This window comes from Glandiceps talaboti, chromosome 8 (assembly GCF_964340395.1).
Source record: "Glandiceps talaboti chromosome 8, keGlaTala1.1, whole genome shotgun sequence".
Lineage (NCBI taxonomy): Eukaryota > Metazoa > Hemichordata > Enteropneusta > Spengelidae > Glandiceps > Glandiceps talaboti.
In genome coordinates, this window is record NC_135556.1 from 9,880,756 (window position 1) to 9,905,760 (window position 25,005).

Genomic DNA, 25,005 nt, shown 5'->3' on the forward strand with positions numbered 1-25,005 from the left:
ATAGGTCAACTTTTTTGTAGTTGACAATAAACAATTGTGCTGTACATAGAAATAAAAAGACACAAAAAAAGTTGCTGCATATTGGATCTATAGAAATAGTAATACAGTTATGTAATATACCATGTGACAGCAGCCTCTGTCTAACATTGTCCGATAGACAGTAAATTCAGCCTTAAGACGAATTACGACGTTTCCATTGCTTCTAAAATGAGGAACTGGAGGTTCCATCGTTTTCTTTTTATTTATTTTCTTTTTTCTTTTATTTTCATTGATGTAGTTTTCATCACGTCATAGAGAGTCGATTTGATTAGATATGTAATTTAAATAGTTCCATCTGCATTTTGTTTTCATGCCAATTAGAAATTGTCGACTATGTTTAATTAAAATGGGATTTAATTAAGAATGTGGTGTTCCATCCAACTTTATTCTAATAAATTAAAAGCGTCAACTAGATTTAATTGAAAAGTATGATTTTTCAAGAATTCGCCAGTAATAATGAGTGGTTTGTCACCCTGCTCATTAAATATGGCAATAATTAGACTTTCAATTTCACCATGACTGCACAAAAATGGTGAATTTTTAGCGTTTTGAATGAGACTGTAATAACCTTCAAAAAATTGTCGATTCAGAAATGTTTGAATGTCTACACACTTCAAACCTAGAGAAAAGTTTTGTAATATCGAAGGTTATTTTCCACTAGATCTAAAAAACGGCTGGCTCAATTCAAACAAAATCTTGTACACATGTTCCGTAGGGTAAGGGCAAGAACTGATTAGGTTTTGGTAAACATCCCATGAATATTAAATAGCAATTTTTGTAATTAATGGTTTTCGGTAATTAGGCTATATCTCAAGAATGCACTCTTTAAATTTATTCTAACTTGGTACATACATTTGCGATTCCAAAGCGCACCTGTCCTGAAAATATTACTAATGTAGCTTTTAGTTTCAATAAGTTATTGGCATATTTTCGGTAGGCCATCAAAAAGATTTTAAAAGAAAATAGTTTCTGGTCAGGAAATGTTGTCTAAAGTGGTGCGACTTTATCACTATTTTCTAAAAAACGATTCGCCCAATTCAAATGACATTTATTGCATGTGTCCCATAGGGTAGTGACAAGAACTGATTAAGTTTTGGTAAACATCCCATGAATATTAACTCTATGAACAGGCATTATTCCCACCCTATGGAAAAACATCAACCGTCGTGCCTATCCCTAAAATTCCATCCCCAACAGAGTTAAATCACTATAGACCGGTAGCGCCTACCTCTCTTATTATGAAATGTCTAGAAAGAGTGATTCTTTCTAACCTTCTCCCTCATGTTCAGTCAAAACTCGATTCAAACCAGTTTGCTTATCAACGCAGGAAAGGTACAGATGATGCGATTGCCTGTCTTCTCCAGATAGTGCTAGAACACATAGATACAGCGGGAAATTATGCTAGGGTCTTATTTATAGATTTCAGCTCAGCTTTTAAAACCATACAGCGTCACATTATGAAACAGAAATTACTGAAGCTTGATATCCCCTCTGTGATCATTCATTGGGTTTATAATTTCCTTAGTGATAGACACCAGTGTGTTAAGGTTGGTGAATCAAAATCTACTATGCTCACCACTAATACTGGCGCACCACAAGGCTGCGTTTTTAAGCCCGTTTTTATTTATTATGTACACAAATGATTGTCAGAGCATTGATTCTAGTAGTTTACTTTTTAAATTTTCTGATGATGCTGCCATACTTGCTCTCCTGAACGATGCAGACTCTGTGAAGGTATATAGAAGTTCAGTCACACATTTTTCTGAGTGGTGTACTACAAATTTTGTGGAGCTAAATGTGTCCAAAACAAAAGAGATAACCATTGACTTTCATCGAAATGCAGTGCTTGTTTTTAATTGTGATTAATGGTGAGTCTGTTGAACAGATGGTGTCTTACAAATATCTTGGTTTGAACCTTGACAATAAACTCTCATTTACACATCATACTACAGCCGTCAAAAAAGAAATGCCAACAGCATTTACACGTGCTTTGCAGGTTGCGCTCTTTCAACATAGATGCTAAACTGCTTCTTCTGCTCTATTGCCACATTATTGAACCTCTTTTAACTTATTGCAACAACTGTTATTTCCCTCTACTCTCTGTTGTCAATCGAAATAGGCTTCTGGACATTTCTTTCACTGCTGCTAAAATTGTGGGCTTGCCTACTCCTGCTCTCTCCGATCTTACTGGTCGTGCAATATTGCGCAAGGCACGTGTGATTGCTGTTGATGACAAACATCCACTTTATGCATATTTTGATATTCTCCCATCTGGCCGAAGGTACCGCTGTCTCAAATGCTCCAAAGTTCTTTACAGCAAGAGTTTTGTCCCGTCAGCCATCAGATTGTTAAATCATTGCTAAGTTGTATTTGTGTACTAGTGTATTTGTATTTGTATTTGTATTTGTATTTGTATTTGTATTTGTATTTGTATTTGTATTTGTGTCATCTGGACTTTTGTGAGTTGTATACTACATATCCTTGAGGACAAATAAATAAATAATAATAATTATTATACTGGGCAAATAGCAATGAATGAGACAAAATAACTTATTGCATATGTTCTGTTGTATTCCAACAATTGTCTGTAAGACCGACAATCTCAAAACTTTTCCCTTATGGAAGGCATTTGGTTTAAATCTGGTTTTCAATTTGTTTTTGTTCGGGAATGAGCGCCTCCTTCTACAGGCAGTGTAGTAAGAATATTGATAATTTTGTAAACACAAAATGTCAAATTCATAGTGTAAGCTGACCTACAGGCAACAATTCACCATCTTTCGCTATTTTTATTAACAGATATTCACAACTTACCCAAAATTTGATAAAATTACAAAATGACCTACAGTAAATGTGAACTTGTACATGAATCATATTGTTAGGCTGCGCAAACCGTACACGCAGGGGATGTTGGGAATTTATAAATATCTCTCAGAGTCAAACCTGGGTATTGATATTTGTGAACGTGATAACCCCCATGTCACTCTTGGTAGTGTGTGGCGTGGAAGATGACAAGCTATCACAGCTGTCAGACAGTGGTATGTACCCTGTTGTTGGTAATTGGTAGCACATACAGGGTAACACCCAATGAATGTCCGACAGACATACCAGAGAAGGGCAGACATGACTGCCATCCTGAACCAGGGTCGACTGAAATAAATTGCTGGAATAGGTAAAGGACTTCAACCGATAAACTTTAGACCTTTAAAATTGAAGCATTTAGGTTTGTATGAAAACAGTACTCTAAAAGGATAGAATAAGTTCATGAACATCGACGCCTGTTGAGTTTGTTCCAATGTCTGATTATCATGGGCCTCTGATGGGTTGTCAAAGTAGATACTTTAAAAACACAACTGGATCGACGAGTTTGTAGTAGTTTGTACAGAAACTTTGATCGCATGTATTTCTTGGATGGTGTTCGACATGTAAAAAAACACTCGGAGAGTTTCCAACTTTATATTCTCAAAGAAAATAAATGCCAGGTTTCTATAACACTTGGCTTGACCATTATTTGGAATATTGATTGTTTAATGCTAAAGGAATTGAACTTAGTCTGAAACGTTCGGAGCTGGTGTTTCTTCAACACAGACCCAGCACAATATGGTGACTGTCCAACATATCAACATCCAAAGGACCGTGTAGATTGTCACTCTGATTGCTGCTCCACACACACTTCGTGTGAAGCCAGAGGTCGAGGGTACCGGGTGCCTTTGGTGGGAGACTGCGTATGAAAATGCTGTTTCGTGTTTCTTTCCTGACGAAGGTAGGTTGCGGAGCACTCAACTATTAGTATTACGGAACCGTTTGTGTAAAAAATGTGACAATGTCATGAAGTAACTGTTATCGTAAACTGAAATCGTCAACCCAGCAAGCTGATTGCCATGAAAAATATTTTGGAGAATCCGGGCATCGATCCCGGTACCTCTAGCATGCAAAGCGAGCGCTCTACCATCTGAGCTAATTCCCCTTCTTGGGTTCAATCAAGGAGGCTAAAATTCTTTGATTCGACTGAAGAATAGAAAACTAGACAAATAAACATCATTGTCATCAAACGTGATATGAATGACAGAAAAGAGTACACGATAAATTAGTTTAGCAGCATTTTATCACACTTGGTAAAACTTTAGAGAATATTTCATATGAACTCTAAGTTACTTTAGAGAATATTTCATATGAACTGACAGCAAAACTGATCATGTTATGCCACTCTTGGTCATGTGACCTATTGTTTCTCTCGTACATTTAGTTTTGAAAACCAACGTATTTATATGTTAATATAACACCTTTAACAGTTTTATTGAAATTTAAATCTACTCTACACAACAACACAACACAGTGGTTGGGGGGTAAAGGTCAACTTTTTTGCAGTCGACAATAAATAATTGTGCTGTACATAGAAATAAAAAGACACAAAAAAGTTGCTCCATATTGGATCTATAGAAATAGTAATACAGTTATGTAATATACCATGTGACAGCAGCCTCTTTCTAACATTGTCCGATAGTAAATTGAGCCTTAAGACGAATTACGACGTTTCCATTGCTTCTAAAATGAGGAACTGGAGGTTCCATCGTTTTCTTTTTATTTATTTTCTTATTTCTTTTATTTTCATTGATGTAGTTTTCATCACGTCATAGAAAGTCGATTTGATTAGATTTGTAATTTAAATAGTTCCATCCGCATTTTGTTTTCATGCGAATTAGAAATTGTCGACTATGTTTAATTAAAATGGGATTTCATTATTATGGTTGTGTCTTTTGATGACTATTACCATATACTGTCAAACCCTTAAAAAAGTACTACGTCCCTGGGTGGGCTTGAACCACCAACCTTTCGGTTAACAGCCGAACGCGCTAACCGATTGCGCCACAGAGACGGTTTGCTACTGTCAAAATTGTTAGTATTCACTTCGAACAGTGTTGATCACTATAAAATATGCTAATGCCAGACAAATGACATGTGTGACATATACGTATGACGTACTTGACGTCTATGACAATGAGGAATTGTGATAGAAACTTTCTTGTGGTTTAATATACCAGTTTATGACGATGACGATGACAATGAAAATAATCATATTAAACTACAATTACCTCTAAAAAAAACCCTTTCCTTTGATTCGTCCTAAGTTCATTCTATTTTCATTTCATCTCATTTTCTCAGAAGTATATTCCTCACGTTTTGTCTCCGATGAAAAAGTGGATTCATCATCATCATCATCATCATCATCATCATCATCATCATCATCATCATCATCGAAAAAATCATCTTGTGACGTCATGATTTGAAATCGGAAATTTGTATTAAATTGTTTTGCCATGATAAAAAATATACAAAATATATATTGGAGAATCAGGGCCTCGATCCCGGGACCTCTAGCATGCGAAGCGAGCGCTCTACCAGCTGAGCTAATTCTCCTTCTGGGGGTCAATCACGAAAAGGCTAAGATGCTTTGATTCGACTGAAGAATAGAAGACTAGACAAATAAACATCATTGTCATCAAACGTGAATTACAGAAAAGAGTACACGATAAATTAGTTTAGCAGCATTTTATCACACTTGGTAAAACTTGTATTTTGTTACTTTAGAGAATATTTCATATGAACTGACAGCAAAACTGTCATGTTATGCCACTCTTGGTCATGTGACCTATTGTTTCACTCGTACATTTAGTTTTGAAAACCAACGTATTTATATGTTAATATATCACCTTTACCAGTTTTATTGAAATTTAAATTTACTCTACACAACAACACAACACAGTGGTTGGGGGTATAGGTCAACTTTTTTGTAGTTGACAATAAACAATTGTGCTGTACATAGAAATAAAAAGACACAAAAAAAGTTGCTGCATATTGGATCTATAGAAATAGTAATACAGTTATGTAATATACCATGTGACAGCAGCCTCTGTCTAACATTGTCCGATAGACAGTAAATTCAGCCTTAAGACGAATTACGATGTTTCCATTGCTTCTAAAATGAGGAACTGGAGGTTCCATCGTTTTCTTTTTATTTATTTTCTTTTTTCTTTTATTTTCATTGATGTAGTTTTCATCACGTCATAGAGAGTCGATTTGATTAGATATGTAATTTAAATAGTTCCATCTGCATTTTGTTTTCATGCCAATTAGAAATTGTCGACTATGTTTAATTAAAATGGGATTTAATTAAGAATGTGGTGTTCCATCCAACTTTATTCTAATAAATTAAAAGCGTCAACTAGATTTAATTGAAAAGTATGATTTTTCAAGAATTCGCCAGTAATAATGAGTGGTTTGTCACCCTGCTCATTAAATATGGCAATAATTAGACTTTCAATTTCACCATGACTGCACAAAAATGGTGAATTTTTAGCGTTTTGAATGAGACTGTAATAACCTTCAAAAAATTGTCGATTCAGAAATGTTTGAATGTCTACACACTTCAAACCTAGAGAAAAGTTTTGTAATATCGAAGGTTATTTTCCACTAGATCTAAAAAACGGCTGGCTCAATTCAAACAAAATCTTGTACACATGTTCCGTAGGGTAAGGGCAAGAACTGATTAGGTTTTGGTAAACATCCCATGAATATTAAATAGCAATTTTTGTAATTAATGGTTTTCGGTAATTAGGCTATATCTCAAGAATGCACTCTTTAAATTTATTCTAACTTGGTACATACATTTGCGATTCCAAAGCGCACCTGTCCTGAAAATATTACTAATGTAGCTTTTAGTTTCAATAAGTTATTGGCATATTTTCGGTAGGCCATCAAAAAGATTTTAAAAGAAAATAGTTTCTGGTCAGGAAATGTTGTCTAAAGTGGTGCGACTTTATCACTATTTTCTAAAAAACGATTCGCCCAATTCAAATGACATTTATTGCATGTGTCCCATAGGGTAGTGACAAGAACTGATTAAGTTTTGGTAAACATCCCATGAATATTAACTCTATGAACAGGCATTATTCCCACCCTATGGAAAAACATCAACCGTCGTGCCTATCCCTAAAATTCCATCCCCAACAGAGTTAAATCACTATAGACCGGTAGCGCCTCCCTCTCTTATTATGAAATGTCTAGAAAGAGTGATTCTTTCTAACCTTCTCCCTCATGTTCAGTCAAAACTCGATTCAAACCAGTTTGCTTATCAACGCAGGAAAGGTACAGATGATGCGATTGCCTGTCTTCTCCAGATAGTGCTAGAACACATAGATACAGCGGGAAATTATGCTAGGGTCTTATTTATAGATTTCAGCTCAGCTTTTAAAACCATACAGCGTCACATTATGAAACAGAAATTACTGAAGCTTGATATCCCCTCTGTGATCATTCATTGGGTTTATAATTTCCTTAGTGATAGACACCAGTGTGTTAAGGTTGGTGAATCAAAATCTACTATGCTCACCACTAATACTGGCGCACCACAAGGCTGCGTTTTTAAGCCCGTTTTTATTTATTATGTACACAAATGATTGTCAGAGCATTGATTCTAGTAGTTTAAATTTTAAATTTTCTGATGATGCTGCCATACTTGCTCTCCTGAACGATGCAGACTCTGTGAAGGTATATAGAAGTTCAGTCACACATTTTTCTGAGTGGTGTACTACAAATTTTGTGGAGCTAAATGTGTCCAAAACAAAAGAGATAACCATTGACTTTCATCGAAATGCAGTGCTTGTTTTTAATTGTGATTAATGGTGAGTCTGTTGAACAGATGGTGTCTTACAAATATCTTGGTTTGAACCTTGACAATAAACTCTCATTTACACATCATACTACAGCCGTCAAAAAAGAAATGCCAACAGCATTTACACGTGCTTTGCAGGTTGCGCTCTTTCAACATAGATGCTAAACTGCTTCTTCTGCTCTATTGCCACATTATTGAACCTCTTTTAACTTATTGCAACAACTGTTATTTCCCTCTACTCTCTGTTGTCAATCGAAATAGGCTTCTGGACATTTCTTTCACTGCTGCTAAAATTGTGGGCTTGCCTACTCCTGCTCTCTCCGATCTTACTGGTCGTGCAATATTGCGCAAGGCACGTGTGATTGCTGTTGATGACAAACATCCACTTTATGCATATTTTGATATTCTCCCATCTGGCCGAAGGTACCGCTGTCTCAAATGCTCCAAAGTTCTTTACAGCAAGAGTTTTGTCCCGTCAGCCATCAGATTGTTAAATCATTGCTAAGTTGTATTTGTGTACTAGTGTATTTGTATTTGTATTTGTATTTGTATTTGTATTTGTATTTGTGTCATCTGGACTTTTGTGAGTTGTATACTACATATCCTTGAGGACAAATAAATAAATAATAATAATTATTATACTGGGCAAATAGCAATGAATGAGACAAAATAACTTATTGCATATGTTCTGTTGTATTCCAACAATTGTCTGTAAGACCGACAATCTCAAAACTTTTCCCTTATGGAAGGCATTTGGTTTAAATCTGGTTTTCAATTTGTTTTTGTTCGGGAATGAGCGCCTCCTTCTACAGGCAGTGTAGTAAGAATATTGATAATTTTGTAAACACAAAATGTCAAATTCATAGTGTAAGCTGACCTACAGGCAACAATTCACCATCTTTCGCTATTTTTATTAACAGATATTCACAACTTACCCAAAATTTGATAAAATTACAAAATGAACTACAGTAACTGTGAACTTGTACATGAATCATATTGTTAGGCTGCGCAAACCGTACACGCAGGGGATGTTGGGAATTTATAAATATCTCTCAGAGTCAAACCTGGGTATTGATATTTGTGAACGTGATAACCCCCATGTCACTCTTGGTAGTGTGTGGCGTGGAAGATGACAAGCTATCACAGCTGTCAGACAGTGGTATGTACCCTGTTGTTGGTAATTGGTAGCACATACAGGGTAACACCCAATGAATGTCCGACAGACATACCAGAGAAGGGCAGACATGACTGCCATCCTGAACCAGGGTCGACTGAAATAAATTGCTGGAATAGGTAAAGGACTTCAACCGATAAACTTTAGACCTTTAAAATTGAAGCATTTAGGTTTGTATGAAAACAGTACTCTAAAAGGATAGAATAAGTTCATGAACATCGACGCCTGTTGAGTTTGTTCCAATGTCTGATTATCATGGGCCTCTGATGGGTTGTCAAAGTAGATACTTTAAAAACACAACTGGATCGACGAGTTTGTAGTAGTTTGTACAGAAACTTTGATCGCATGTATTTCTTGGATGGTGTTCGACATGTAAAAAAACACTCGGAGAGTTTCCAACTTTATATTCTCAAAGAAAATAAATGCCAGGTTTCTATAACACTTGGCTTGACCATTATTTGGAATATTGATTGTTTAATGCTAAAGGAATTGAACTTAGTCTGAAACGTTCGGAGCTGGTGTTTCTTCAACACAGACCCAGCACAATATGGTGACTGTCCAACATATCAACATCCAAAGGACCGTGTAGATTGTCACTCTGATTGCTGCTCCACACACACTTCGTGTGAAGCCAGAGGTCGAGGGTACCGGGTGCCTTTGGTGGGAGACTGCGTATGAAAATGCTGTTTCGTGTTTCTTTCCTGACGAAGGTAGGTTGCGGAGCACTCAACTATTAGTATTACGGAACCGTTTGTGTAAAAAATGTGACAATGTCATGAAGTAACTGTTATCGTAAACTGAAATCGTCAACCCAGCAAGCTGATTGCCATGAAAAATATTTTGGAGAATCCGGGCATCGATCCCGGTACCTCTAGCATGCAAAGCGAGCGCTCTACCATCTGAGCTAATTCCCCTTCTTGGGTTCAATCAAGGAGGCTAAAATTCTTTGATTCGACTGAAGAATAGAAAACTAGACAAATAAACATCATTGTCATCAAACGTGATATGAATGACAGAAAAGAGTACACGATAAATTAGTTTAGCAGCATTTTATCACACTTGGTAAAACTTTAGAGAATATTTCATATGAACTCTAAGTTACTTTAGAGAATATTTCATATGAACTGACAGCAAAACTGATCATGTTATGCCACTCTTGGTCATGTGACCTATTGTTTCTCTCGTACATTTAGTTTTGAAAACCAACGTATTTATATGTTAATATAACACCTTTAACAGTTTTATTGAAATTTAAATCTACTCTACACAACAACACAACACAGTGGTTGGGGGGTAAAGGTCAACTTTTTTGCAGTCGACAATAAATAATTGTGCTGTACATAGAAATAAAAAGACACAAAAAAGTTGCTCCATATTGGATCTATAGAAATAGTAATACAGTTATGTAATATACCATGTGACAGCAGCCTCTTTCTAACATTGTCCGATAGTAAATTGAGCCTTAAGACGAATTACGACGTTTCCATTGCTTCTAAAATGAGGAACTGGAGGTTCCATCGTTTTCTTTTTATTTATTTTCTTATTTCTTTTATTTTCATTGATGTAGTTTTCATCACGTCATAGAAAGTCGATTTGATTAGATTTGTAATTTAAATAGTTCCATCCGCATTTTGTTTTCATGCGAATTAGAAATTGTCGACTATGTTTAATTAAAATGGGATTTCATTATTATGGTTGTGTCTTTTGATGACTATTACCATATACTGTCAAACCCTTAAAAAAGTACTACGTCCCTGGGTGGGCTTGAACCACCAACCTTTCGGTTAACAGCCGAACGCGCTAACCGATTGCGCCACAGAGACGGTTTGCTACTGTCAAAATTGTTAGTATTCACTTCGAACAGTGTTGATCACTATAAAATATGCTAATGCCAGACAAATGACATGTGTGACATATACGTATGACGTACTTGACGTCTATGACAATGAGGAATTGTGATAGAAACTTTCTTCTGGTTTAATATACCAGTTTATGACGATGACGATGACAATGAAAATAATCATATTAAACTACAATTACCTCTAATAAAAAACCCTTTCCTTTGATTCGTCCTAAGTTCATTCTATTTTCATTTCATCTCATTTTCTCAGAAGTATATTCCTCACGTTTTGTCTCCGATGAAAAAGTGGATTCATCATCATCATCATCATCATCATCATCATCATCATCATCATCATCATCATCATCATCATCGAAAAAATCATCTTGTGACGTCATGATTTGAAATCGGAAATTTGTATTAAATTGTTTTGCCATGATAAAAAATATACAAAATATATATTGGAGAATCAGGGCCTCGATCCCGGGACCTCTAGCATGCGAAGCGAGCGCTCTACCAGCTGAGCTAATTCTCCTTCTGGGGGTCAATCACGAAAAGGCTAAGATGCTTTGATTCGACTGAAGAATAGAAGACTAGACAAATAAACATCATTGTCATCAAACGTGAATTACAGAAAAGAGTACACGATAAATTAGTTTAGCAGCATTTTATCACACTTGGTAAAACTTGTATTTTGTTACTTTAGAGAATATTTCATATGAACTGACAGCAAAACTGTCATGTTATGCCACTCTTGGTCATGTGACCTATTGTTTCACTCGTACATTTAGTTTTGAAAACCAACGTATTTATATGTTAATATATCACCTTTACCAGTTTTATTGAAATTTAAATTTACTCTACACAACAACACAACACAGTGGTTGGGGGTATAGGTCAACTTTTTTGTAGTTGTCAATAAACAATTGTGCTGTACATAGAAATAAAAAGACACAAAAAAAGTTGCTGCATATTGGATCTATAGAAATAGTAATACAGTTATGTAATATACCATGTGACAGCAGCCTCTGTCTAACATTGTCCGATAGACAGTAAATTCAGCCTTAAGACGAATTACGATGTTTCCATTGCTTCTAAAATGAGGAACTGGAGGTTCCATCGTTTTCTTTTTATTTATTTTCTTTTTTCTTTTATTTTCATTGATGTAGTTTTCATCACGTCATAGAGAGTCGATTTGATTAGATATGTAATTTAAATAGTTCCATCTGCATTTTGTTTTCATGCCAATTAGAAATTGTCGACTATGTTTAATTAAAATGGGATTTAATTAAGAATGTGGTGTTCCATCCAACTTTATTCTAATAAATTAAAAGCGTCAACTAGATTTAATTGAAAAGTATGATTTTTCAAGAATTCGCCAGTAATAATGAGTGGTTTGTCACCCTGCTCATTAAATATGGCAATAATTAGACTTTCAATTTCACCATGACTGCACAAAAATGGTGAATTTTTAGCGTTTTGAATGAGACTGTAATAACCTTCAAAAAATTGTCGATTCAGAAATGTTTGAATGTCTACACACTTCAAACCTAGAGAAAAGTTTTGTAATATCGAAGGTTATTTTCCACTAGATCTAAAAAACGGCTGGCTCAATTCAAACAAAATCTTGTACACATGTTCCGTAGGGTAAGGGCAAGAACTGATTAGGTTTTGGTAAACATCCCATGAATATTAAATAGCAATTTTTGTAATTAATGGTTTTCGGTAATTAGGCTATATCTCAAGAATGCACTCTTTAAATTTATTCTAACTTGGTACATACATTTGCGATTCCAAAGCGCACCTGTCCTGAAAATATTACTAATGTAGCTTTTAGTTTCAATAAGTTATTGGCATATTTTCGGTAGGCCATCAAAAAGATTTTAAAAGAAAATAGTTTCTGGTCAGGAAATGTTGTCTAAAGTGGTGCGACTTTATCACTATTTTCTAAAAAACGATTCGCCCAATTCAAATGACATTTATTGCATGTGTCCCATAGGGTAGTGACAAGAACTGATTAAGTTTTGGTAAACATCCCATGAATATTAACTCTATGAACAGGCATTATTCCCACCCTATGGAAAAACATCAACCGTCGTGCCTATCCCTAAAATTCCATCCCCAACAGAGTTAAATCACTATAGACCGGTAGCGCCTACCTCTCTTATTATGAAATGTCTAGAAAGAGTGATTCTTTCTAACCTTCTCCCTCATGTTCAGTCAAAACTCGATTCAAACCAGTTTGCTTATCAACGCAGGAAAGGTACAGATGATGCGATTGCCTGTCTTCTCCAGATAGTGCTAGAACACATAGATACAGCGGGAAATTATGCTAGGGTCTTATTTATAGATTTCAGCTCAGCTTTTAAAACCATACAGCGTCACATTATGAAACAGAAATTACTGAAGCTTGATATCCCCTCTGTGATCATTCATTGGGTTTATAATTTCCTTAGTGATAGACACCAGTGTGTTAAGGTTGGTGAATCAAAATCTACTATGCTCACCACTAATACTGGCGCACCACAAGGCTGCGTTTTTAAGCCCGTTTTTATTTATTATGTACACAAATGATTGTCAGAGCATTGATTCTAGTAGTTTACTTTTTAAATTTTCTGATGATGCTGCCATACTTGCTCTCCTGAACGATGCAGACTCTGTGAAGGTATATAGAAGTTCAGTCACACATTTTTCTGAGTGGTGTACTACAAATTTTGTGGAGCTAAATGTGTCCAAAACAAAAGAGATAACCATTGACTTTCATCGAAATGCAGTGCTTGTTTTTAATTGTGATTAATGGTGAGTCTGTTGAACAGATGGTGTCTTACAAATATCTTGGTTTGAACCTTGACAATAAACTCTCATTTACACATCATACTACAGCCGTCAAAAAAGAAATGCCAACAGCATTTACACGTGCTTTGCAGGTTGCGCTCTTTCAACATAGATGCTAAACTGCTTCTTCTGCTCTATTGCCACATTATTGAACCTCTTTTAACTTATTGCAACAACTGTTATTTCCCTCTACTCTCTGTTGTCAATCGAAATAGGCTTCTGGACATTTCTTTCACTGCTGCTAAAATTGTGGGCTTGCCTACTCCTGCTCTCTCCGATCTTACTGGTCGTGCAATATTGCGCAAGGCACGTGTGATTGCTGTTGATGACAAACATCCACTTTATGCATATTTTGATATTCTCCCATCTGGCCGAAGGTACCGCTGTCTCAAATGCTCCAAAGTTCTTTACAGCAAGAGTTTTGTCCCGTCAGCCATCAGATTGTTAAATCATTGCTAAGTTGAATTTGTGTACTAGTGTATTTGTATTTGTATTTGTATTTGTATTTGTATTTGTATTTGTATTTGTATTTGTGTCATCTGGACTTTTGTGAGTTGTATACTACATATCCTTGAGGACAAATAAATAAATAATAATAATTATTATACTGGGCAAATAGCAATGAATGAGACAAAATAACTTATTGCATATGTTCTGTTGTATTCCAACAATTGTCTGTAAGACCGACAATCTCAAAACTTTTCCCTTATGGAAGGCATTTGGTTTAAATCTGGTTTTCAATTTGTTTTTGTTCGGGAATGAGCGCCTCCTTCTACAGGCAGTGTAGTAAGAATATTGATAATTTTGTAAACACAAAATGTCAAATTCATAGTGTAAGCTGACCTACAGGCAACAATTCACCATCTTTCGCTATTTTTATTAACAGATATTCACAACTTACCCAAAATTTGATAAAATTACAAAATGAACTACAGTAACTGTGAACTTGTACATGAATCATATTGTTAGGCTGCGCAAACCGTACACGCAGGGGATGTTGGGAATTTATAAATATCTCTCAGAGTCAAACCTGGGTATTGATATTTGTGAACGTGATAACCCCCATGTCACTCTTGGTAGTGTGTGGCGTGGAAGATGACAAGCTATCACAGCTGTCAGACAGTGGTATGTACCCTGTTGTTGGTAATTGGTAGCACATACAGGGTAACACCCAATGAATGTCCGACAGACATACCAGAGAAGGGCAGACATGACTGCCATCCTGAACCAGGGTCGACTGAAATAAATTGCTGGAATAGGTAAAGGACTTCAACCGATAAACTTTAGACCTTTAAAATTGAAGCATTTAGGTTTGTATGAAAACAGTACTCTAAAAGGATAGAATAAGTTCATGAACATCGACGCCTGTTGAGTTTGTTCCAATGTCTGATTATCATGGGCCTCTGATGGGTTGTCAAAGTAGATACTTTAAAAACACAACTGGATCGACGAGTTTGTAGTAGTTTGTACAGAAACTTTGATCGCATGTATTTCTTGGATGGTGTTCGACATGTAAAAAAACACTCGGAGAGTTTCCAACTTTATATTCTCAAAGAAAATAAATGCCAGGTTTCTATAACACTTGGCTTGACCATTATTTGGAATATTGATTGTTTAATGCTAAAGGAATTGAACTTAGTCTGAAACGTTCGGAGCTGGTGTTTCTTCAACACAGACCCAGCACAATATGGTGACTGTCCAACATATCAACATCCAAAGGACCGTGTAGATTGTCACTCTGATTGCTGCTCCACACACACTTCGTGTGAAGCCAGAGGTCGAGGGTACCGGGTGCCTTTGGTGGGAGACTGCGTATGAAAATGCTGTTTCGTGTTTCTTTCCTGACGAAGGTAGGTTGCGGAGCACTCAACTATTAGTATTACGGAACCGTTTGTGTAAAAAATGTGACAATGTCATGAAGTAACTGTTATCGTAAACTGAAATCGTCAACCCAGCAAGCTGATTGCCATGAAAAATATTTTGGAGAATCCGGGCATCGATCCCGGTACCTCTAGCATGCAAAGCGAGCGCTCTACCATCTGAGCTAATTCCCCTTCTTGGGTTCAATCAAGGAGGCTAAAATTCTTTGATTCGACTGAAGAATAGAAAACTAGACAAATAAACATCATTGTCATCAAACGTGATATGAATGACAGAAAAGAGTACACGATAAATTAGTTTAGCAGCATTTTATCACACTTGGTAAAACTTTAGAGAATATTTCATATGAACTCTAAGTTACTTTAGAGAATATTTCATATGAACTGACAGCAAAACTGATCATGTTATGCCACTCTTGGTCATGTGACCTATTGTTTCTCTCGTACATTTAGTTTTGAAAACCAACGTATTTATATGTTAATATAACACCTTTAACAGTTTTATTGAAATTTAAATCTACTCTACACAACAACACAACACAGTGGTTGGGGGGTAAAGGTCAACTTTTTTGCAGTCGACAATAAATAATTGTGCTGTACATAGAAATAAAAAGACACAAAAAAGTTGCTCCATATTGGATCTATAGAAATAGTAATACAGTTATGTAATATACCATGTGACAGCAGCCTCTTTCTAACATTGTCCGATAGTAAATTGAGCCTTAAGACGAATTACGACGTTTCCATTGCTTCTAAAATGAGGAACTGGAGGTTCCATCGTTTTCTTTTTATTTATTTTCTTATTTATTTTATTTTCATTGATGTAGTTTTCATCACGTCATAGAGAGTCGATTTGATTAGATATGTAATTTAAATAGTTCCATCTGCATTTTGTTTTCATGCCAATTAGAAATTGCCGACTACGTTTAATTAAAATGGGATTTAATTAAGAATGTGGTGTTCCATCCAACTTTATTCTAATAAATTAAAAGCGTCAACTAGATTTAATTGAAAAGTATGATTTTTCAAGAATTTGCCAGTAATAATGAGTGGTTTGCCACCCTGCTCATTAAATATGGCATTAATTAGACTTTCAATTTCACCATGACTGCACAAAAATGGTGCATTTTTAGCGTTTTGAATGAGACTGTAATAACCTTCAAAAAATTGTCGATTCAGAAATGTTTGAATGTCTACACACTTCAAACCTAGAGAAAAGTTTTGTAATATCGAAGGTTATTTTCCACTAGATCTAAAAAACGGCTGGCTCAATTCAAACAAAATCTTGTACACATGTTCCGTAGGGTAAGGGCAAGAACTGATTAGGTTTTGGTAAACATCCCATGAATATTAAATAGCAATTTTTGTAATTAATGGTTTTCGGTAATTAGGCTATATCTCAAGAATGCACTCTTTAAATTTATTCTAACTTGGTACATACATTTGCGATTCTAAAGCGCACCTGTCCTGAAAATATTACTAATGTAGCTTTTAGTTTTAATAAGTTATTGGAATATTTTCGGTAGGCCATCAAAAAGATTTTAAAAGAAAATAGTTTCTGGTCAGGAAATGTTGTCTAAAGTGGTGCGACTTTATCACCATTTTCTAAAAAACGATTCGCCCAATTCAAATGACATTTATTGCATGTGTCCCATAGGGTAGTGACAAGAACTGATTAAGTTTTGGTAAACATCCCATGAATATTAACTCTATGAACAGGCATTATTCCCACCCTATGGAAAACATCAACCGTCGTGCCTATCCCTAAAATTCCATCCCCAACAGAGTTAAATCACTATAGACCGGTAGCGCTCACCTCTCTTATTATGAAATGTCTAGAAAGAGTGATTCTTTCTAACCTTCTCCCTCATGTTCAGTCAAAACTCGATTCAAACCAGTTTGCTTATCAACGCAGGAAAGGTACAGATGATGCGATTGCCTGTCTTCTCCAGATAGTGCTAGAACACATAGATACAGCGGGAAATTATGCTAGGGTCTTATTTATAGATTTCAGCTCAGCTTTTAAAACCATACAGCGTCACATTATTATGAAACAGAAATTACTGAAGCTTGATATCCCCTCTGTGATCATTCATTGGGTTTATAATTTCCTTAGTGATAGACCCCAGTGTGTTAAGGTTAGTGAATCAAAATCTACTATGCTCACCACTAATACTGGCGCACCACAAGGCTGCGTTTTTAAGCCCGTTTTTATTTATTATGTACACAAATGATTGTCAGAGCATTGATTCTAGTAGTTTACTTTTTAAATTTTCTGATGATGCTGCCATACTTGCTCTCCTGAACGATGCAGACTCTGTGAAGGTATATAGAAGTTCAGTCACACATTTTTCTGAGTGGTGTACTACAAATTTTGTGGAGCTAAATGTGTCCAAAACAAAAGAGATAACCATTGACTTTCATCGAAATGCAGTGCTTGTTTGTAATTGTGATTAATGGTGAGTCTGTTGAACAGATGGTGTCTTACAAATATCTTGGTTTGAACCTTGACAATAAACTCTCATTTACACATCATACTACAGCCGTCAAAAAAGAAATGCCAACAGCATTTACACGTGCTTTGCAGGTTGCGCTCTTTCAACATAGATGCTAAACTGCTTCTTCTGCTCTATTGCCACATTATTGAACCTCTTTTAACTTATTGCAACAACTGTTATTTCCCTCTGCTCTCTGTTGTCAATCGAAATAGGCTTCTGGAAATTTCTTTCACTGCTGCTAAAATTGTGGGCTTGCCTACTCCTGCTCTCTCCGATCTTACTGATCGTGCAATATTGCGCAAGGCACGTGTGATTGCTGTTGATGACAAACATCCACTTTATGCATATTTTGATATTCTCCCATCTGGCCGAAGGTACCGCTGTCTCAAATGCTCCAAAGTTCTTTACAGCAAGAGTTTTGTCCCGTCAGCCATCAGATTGTTAAATCATTGCTAAGTTGTATTTGTGTACTAGTGTATTTGTATTTGTATTTGTATTTGTATTTGTATTTGTATTTGTATTTGTATTTGTATTTGTATTTGTATTTGTGTCATCTGGACTTTTGTGAGTTGTATACTACATATCCTTGAGGACAAATAAATAAGTAATAATAATAATTATACTGGGCAAATAGCAATGAATGAGAAAAAATAACTTATTGCATATGTTCTGTTGTATTCCAACAATTGTCCGTAAGACCGACAATCTCAAAACTTTTCCCTTATGGAAGGCATTTGGTTTAAATCTGGTTTTCAATTTGTTTTTGTTCGGGAATGAGCGCCTCCTTCTACAGGCAGTGTAGTAAGAATATTGATAATTTTGTAAACACAAAATGTCAAATTCATAGTTTAAGCTGACCTACGGGCAACAATTCACTGTCTTTCGCTATTTTTAATAACAGATATTCACAACTTACCCAAAATTACAAAATGAACTACAGTGACTGTGAACTTGTACATGAATCATATTGTTATGCTGCGCAAACCATACGTGCAGGGGATGTTGGGAATTTATAAATATCTCTCAGAGTCAAACCTGGGTATTGATATTTGTGAACGTGATAATCCCACGTCACTCTTGGTAGTGCGTGGCGTGGAAGATGACAAGTTATCACAGCTGTCAGACAGTGGTATGTACCCTGTTGTTGGTAATTGGTAGCACATACAGGGTAAAACCCAATGAATGTCCGACAGACATACCGGAGAAGGACAGACATGACTGCCATCCTGAACCAGGGTCGACTGACCAAAATTGCTGGAATAGGTAAAAGACTAGGCTAAGTCCATACAGGGACAGTATTACGTATTGAAAACTTCATCTCTTTCTTTTGGGGAAGGAAATGAAGTGTTTATTATACGTCATACTGTCCCTGTCTGGAACTAGACTAGTAAAAGACTTCAACCATTCTCAAAGAAAATAAATGTCTAGTTTCCAAAACACTTGGCTTGACCATCATTTGCGATTTTGCATATTGATTATTTCATGCTAAAGGAATTGTATGTGGTGTGAGACGATTAACTGTTCGAACAAAACCACAGGATTTATAAGTCACCATTCTAAGTCACCAACAACACCTATCTACGTCATCAGGTCCTTCGTATTGTCGGTAGAACGACAAGCAGTATTGGGAAATAATGTATTGATTATTTTCGGAAAGTTTGGCATTCGAACATGTGCCGTCTAGTATTCGTGACCTTGGACATTCAAATTAAGAATTGCAAACATGAACTATAAAAAAACCCGAATTGATATACCGAGCAGGCAGGCTACTAGTTTAACTTTTTGACAGTTTCAGGCGAACCTACCGAAACTTCATCAGGATACATGTTGAATTTCAAACTAACGCTAGGTTTCACTTGAAGGTGAGATTATTGAATTATCGTCTTCGTTCTGCAGTGCACTGAGTTTCGTAAATTCTTTCGTTAAGAGATCAGTATATTCGATCGAATGACTACATAGAGTTTTATATGAAAAATGCATAGCAATTTAGTTTGTCGAAAGGTTTTGGCGGGAAGCTACACACTCAGAAGAGAAGAAGTTCGTGATGCCAGAAATTATAAACTAAAATAAAATTATAACCATATCTTTTGATGCTGGAAATATATAAATACTCTCAGTCCTCATTTCTGAAAACATTTTTGTATTATTTTCAAAGATGCGACATTACAACCTGGACCAGCTCTCGCGTATCGTACCATAGGGGGTGTGCTTGATTTCTTGATGTTCTTCAGACCGTCACCAGAAAATGTGGTTCAACAAATGATGCAGGTGAGTTATCTTTTCTTTATCAACGTCAAATTTCTGCTACAAGGATCAGAACGTCGCAAAAGTTCATTTCCTGATATAAATTATGTTTTTATCAAAATTACGAGACGTACGTTTCGGAAATCGTATCATTTACTGAACTGTTTGCAAACATAAAACGTACTTCGTTCTACTCCTGTGTACGGCGGCCCACAGGTGACAGACGAAAACTAAATTTGTGCTATAAATAATTGATTTTTGAGGGCAAAATATTTAATAAAAGGATAACACTTTTATTTCATACGACAAAACATTAATTTCTTGGGTCAATATAGAAAAAAACTGCAATTTCTGTGACAAATAAATTCTTTTTACGGAGCAGAAAATTAATTTGCGAAACGAAAACTTTTATTCGTGTGGCCCAACCTTTATTTTCGAGTGATAACATTTAAGTTGCGGGATACAATGTAAATGTCAAGCCGGAATATGAATTTAAGTCCCTTTCAATCTTATACTCTGACTGCAGAAACAACATTTGTCACTATACAACCTCCTTTTCTTATCGACGAGATTTACTTAACACAGGATGCAACATTAATGTTTGGGGACGAAACATTAATACGCGAGGACAAAACTTTCTTTGTGCTTGACGGAAGTTGGACTGCATGACGGAAATTGATTTATATCCCACAATCCTCGGCACACTCTTGGCGGCTATTTCAACTTCGCGACCAGCACTATATCTGATCATGTCAAGTGGTAAACACATCAATTGTTTCCAGTGTATAATTTTTTTTCTCTGCCTGCCTGCCTGCCTGCCTGTCTGTCTGTCTGTCTGTCTGTCTGTCTGTCTGTCTGTCTGTCTGTCTGTCTGTCTGTCTGTCTGTCTGTCTGTCTGTCTGTCTGTCTGTCTGGCTGGCTGGCTGTCTGTCTGTCTGGCTGTCTGTCTGTCTGTCTGTTCAATTCAATTCAATTCAATTCAATTCAATTCAATTCAATAAATTTATTATCCGGAAATTTGTCTTTCGGCTCAAAACACAATTTACAAACAATTTACACAAGTACAATATATACATATACATACAGTGAGTTTAAAAGGACTTTACAGTGAGTTTAAAATAGACACAGCTGTTGGAACGAACGATTTTTAAAAAAGGTTTTTCCTTGCAAAAGGCATTCTGTGACGGCGACCAGATGGGATCTTAGTGAAAGAATTATGTAAGGGGTGCATATAATCGTTGACTACTTTCTGGGCTTTCCTGTTAACTGCCGTATGATAATGACATGCCAGTGTTGTTTGACGACAGCCAATGATCTTCTCTGCTGTATTTACAATACGACAAAGTTTACTCTTGTTTTTAACCGTGAGATTACCATACCAAAAGATTATATTGAAAGTCAAAACACTTTCAATAATAGACCTATACACTAATTGCAGCACGTTCTGACTGACATCGAATGACTTTAATTTCCTAAGGAGATATAGTCTCTGTTGAGCTTTTTTCGCAATATAGTCTGTGTTTTCGGCGAAGGAGAGCTTGCCATCAAGAATTGACCCAAGGTATTTGAAACTAGTAACAACTTCAACAGAGTCTCCATTCATTGATACAGGTGTAAATTGGTCAGTTACTTTATGTGCTACAACTAATTATTTTGTTTTTGAAACATTCATTTCTAAGAAGCAGTCTTTACACCAATTCTTTAAAATATTCAGCTAAAGAGCTTCATCGAGTAACAGACCAACAAGTGCCATGTCATCGGCAAATTTAAACAGACAACTTATTGCAGAATTACATCTCATGTGATCAGTATAAATTGAAAATAATGTTGGTGACAACACGCAACCTTGGGAAGCACCAGCATTCAGTACAATTTGATCTAATCACCAACTTTAATCACACGCAAAACATGTACTATCAAAAGGCCATGATGTATTGTGATGCATGCTCCCAATATAAGAAATTGATGTCAAAAATGAGAATTTCACTTTCCATGGGGATAATGGACTCCAACTTTTGAAAAGACAATTAATATAACCACCAGTCCTTAAAAAGTTAAAATTGTGTTACAATACACATCAATGACGCTATTGTATATGTTTTCAGTTTAGTCGCCTGGTGGCGCTGTTCACGCTGCAAACTATAGCATCTTTTCTTGATTCTATTTATTGCTAAAATGAATACTTTGAAACCGACATTTTTCGATGTTTAGCCAAGTAAGCTTATTCTTCAATACATTATGAATTACTTCAGAGATGCCTCTTACATACAATGAAATCAAAAGATTCCGTAAACAAAATCCCTTGGAAAAAAGGAAGTTAGTTTCATCAAGATCTATAATTGAGATTCACCCATTGTTTTTATGTATTCATATCGTTACTACTTTGCCCACGTTAACACACAACCAAAACTTTAAAAGATACTTATAGGACGAAATGTCATTTACAATGTACTGATAACTGGTTTTATTTATGGACATTGAAAAAACACTTTTTAATTGCTATGGATTCACGCGGCATTTTGACTTCTAAAACAAAACACGGGGGTGATTATTATGTTTGCGCGATTGTCATGTTGCAGGAACCCGTGCCATCAGATTTATTATACCCACATGTATGTCCCTCATCTCAAATGCCAAATGTTTACAAGATCTTTGTGGAACTTTAAAGCGTCCTCTTAATCATTGGGTTGGGTAGTGTCACGGATATTCATCACATAAGGCTACTGTTAGAATGTACGGCAGGGAGGAGGGAGGGGGGGAAAGAAAATATAATTTTCGTAACCCCCGACACATTTTAATATGTGTAATTATAACCCACCCCCACTTCCGTACAACTATATGGTACACTGCATAAGAATAAAAGTGACAATCGACTTCAGCGTCCATACATTACAATATAAGATTTAAAATTTCATTACCCAAATAGATGCAACAAAATATCTTACATTGGGCTGTAATCTACACTTTGAAATACTTGGCCAGCAGGGTTTTTTCTTTCAATTTTGATTTGGGTAGAAACAGCATCACCCATGATAGCTTGTGGGGAGGGTATCGGAGGGGTTCCTCTCCCTCCCACAGTGTGCTTTAAATTTTTATGATAACGGATGATAAAGCTAAGAAAGAGAGAGAGAGAGAGAGAGAGAGAGAGAGAGAGAGAGAGAGAGAGAGAGAGAGAGAGAGAGAGAGAGAGAGAGAGAGAGAGAGAGAGAGAGAGAGAGACGGACAGCCAGCCAGTCAGCCATACATACATACATACATGTACATACATACATACATATACATACATACATATATACATACATACATACATACATACATACATACACACACACACACATACAGCCAGTCAGAAGAGACAGACAGACAGAGATAGAGACAGACAGACAGACAGACAGACAGACAGACAGACAGACAGACAGACAGACAGACAGACAGACAGACAGACAGACAGACAGACAGACAGACAGACAGACAGAGAAAAAATTATACACTGGAAACAATTGATGTGTTTACCACTTGACATGATCAGATATAGTGCTGGTCGCGAAGTTGAAATAGCCGCCAAGAGTGTGCCGAGGATTGTGGGATATATAATCAATTTCCGTCATGCAGTCCAACTTCCGTCAAGCAAAAAGAAAGTTTTGTCCTCGCGTATTAATGTTTCGTCCCCAAACATTAATGTTGCATCCTGTGTTAAGTAAATCTCGTCGATAAGAAAAGGAGGTTGTATAGTGACAAATGTTGTTTCTGCAGTCAGAGTATAAGATTGAAAGGGACTTAAATTCATATTCCGGCTTGACATTTACATTGTATCCCGCAACTTAAATGTTATCACTCGAAAATAAAGGTTGGGCCACACGAATAAAAGTTTTCGTTTCGCAAATTAATTTTCTGCTCCGTAAAAAGAATTTATTTGTCACAGAAATTGTAGTTTTTTGCTTTGATATTTCTATATTGACCCAAGAAATTAATGTTTTGTCGTATGAAATAAAAGTGTTATCCTTTTATTAAATATTTTGCCCTCAAAAATCAATTATTTATAGCACAAATTTAGTTTTCGTCTGTCACCTGTGGGCCACCGTACCTGTGACCCTCCCTGATTTCTTTTATTCTAAAAGTTGCCAATCCCTTAACTCCTCTTTCCTCGGCATTTTATTCATTTGATGAGAAAGATCATGATAGCACAATGTCATTCATTCATTCATTCATTCATTCATTCATTCATTCATTCATCATGAACAAATTAAACATTATTCTAATGATCTAATTGTATGCGTATGTTTACACTGAGATAAACCTCCAGAGCTGGTCAATGACCTTTTAAAATCACGCTTAAGATTATTTCTGAATTTGAAAATTATGAATTATAAAATTTCCAATGAAGCCATCACCACCAAGTATGGCCGATGAATTCACTTGCTGCTGTTGACAATTTCAATCACCTTGCGATAAACACCGTCTACCTTCTTCCAGATGGCTAGAAATTTGCCTACACCCATACTGGAGCCATCTTCTTTGAACACTTCATAATTGGTGCGTTCAAATGCGTAATTGTCTCCTCCTTCGATTCCACCCACTTCCTGTATATCGAGGCATATCTTTGCCATGCCTGTGGCCTTGAATAAATTGATAGAATCTGCCATACCTGCAGTATTACGAAAGAAAACAGACTGTTTACTATAACTTTGTGATTACTAATGCAATCATGGTGTACTGACAATGTCTTGCCAAATGTGGTTCAAGTATCAGGGTAATAGTATCCTTTAATTATTTGATTGAGTTTCGAATTCTGACTTGTTATAGTCGTCATGGCACAGTCCTTATGG

The 25,005-nt window shown here is 36.1% G+C and overlaps 2 non-coding genes across 2 annotated transcripts; both read right to left on the reverse strand.

The window, feature by feature from the left end:
* Positions 1-4,838: 4,838 nt before the first annotated feature.
* Trnan-guu (transfer RNA asparagine (anticodon GUU)) lies at positions 4,839-4,912 on the reverse strand. Its single transcript has one exon. It is a non-coding gene; the product is annotated as a tRNA-Asn (tRNA).
* A 5,719-nt stretch (positions 4,913-10,631) lies between these two features.
* On the reverse strand, positions 10,632-10,705 carry Trnan-guu (transfer RNA asparagine (anticodon GUU)). The gene has a single exon. It is a non-coding gene; the product is annotated as a tRNA-Asn (tRNA).
* Positions 10,706-25,005: the final 14,300 nt, after the last annotated feature.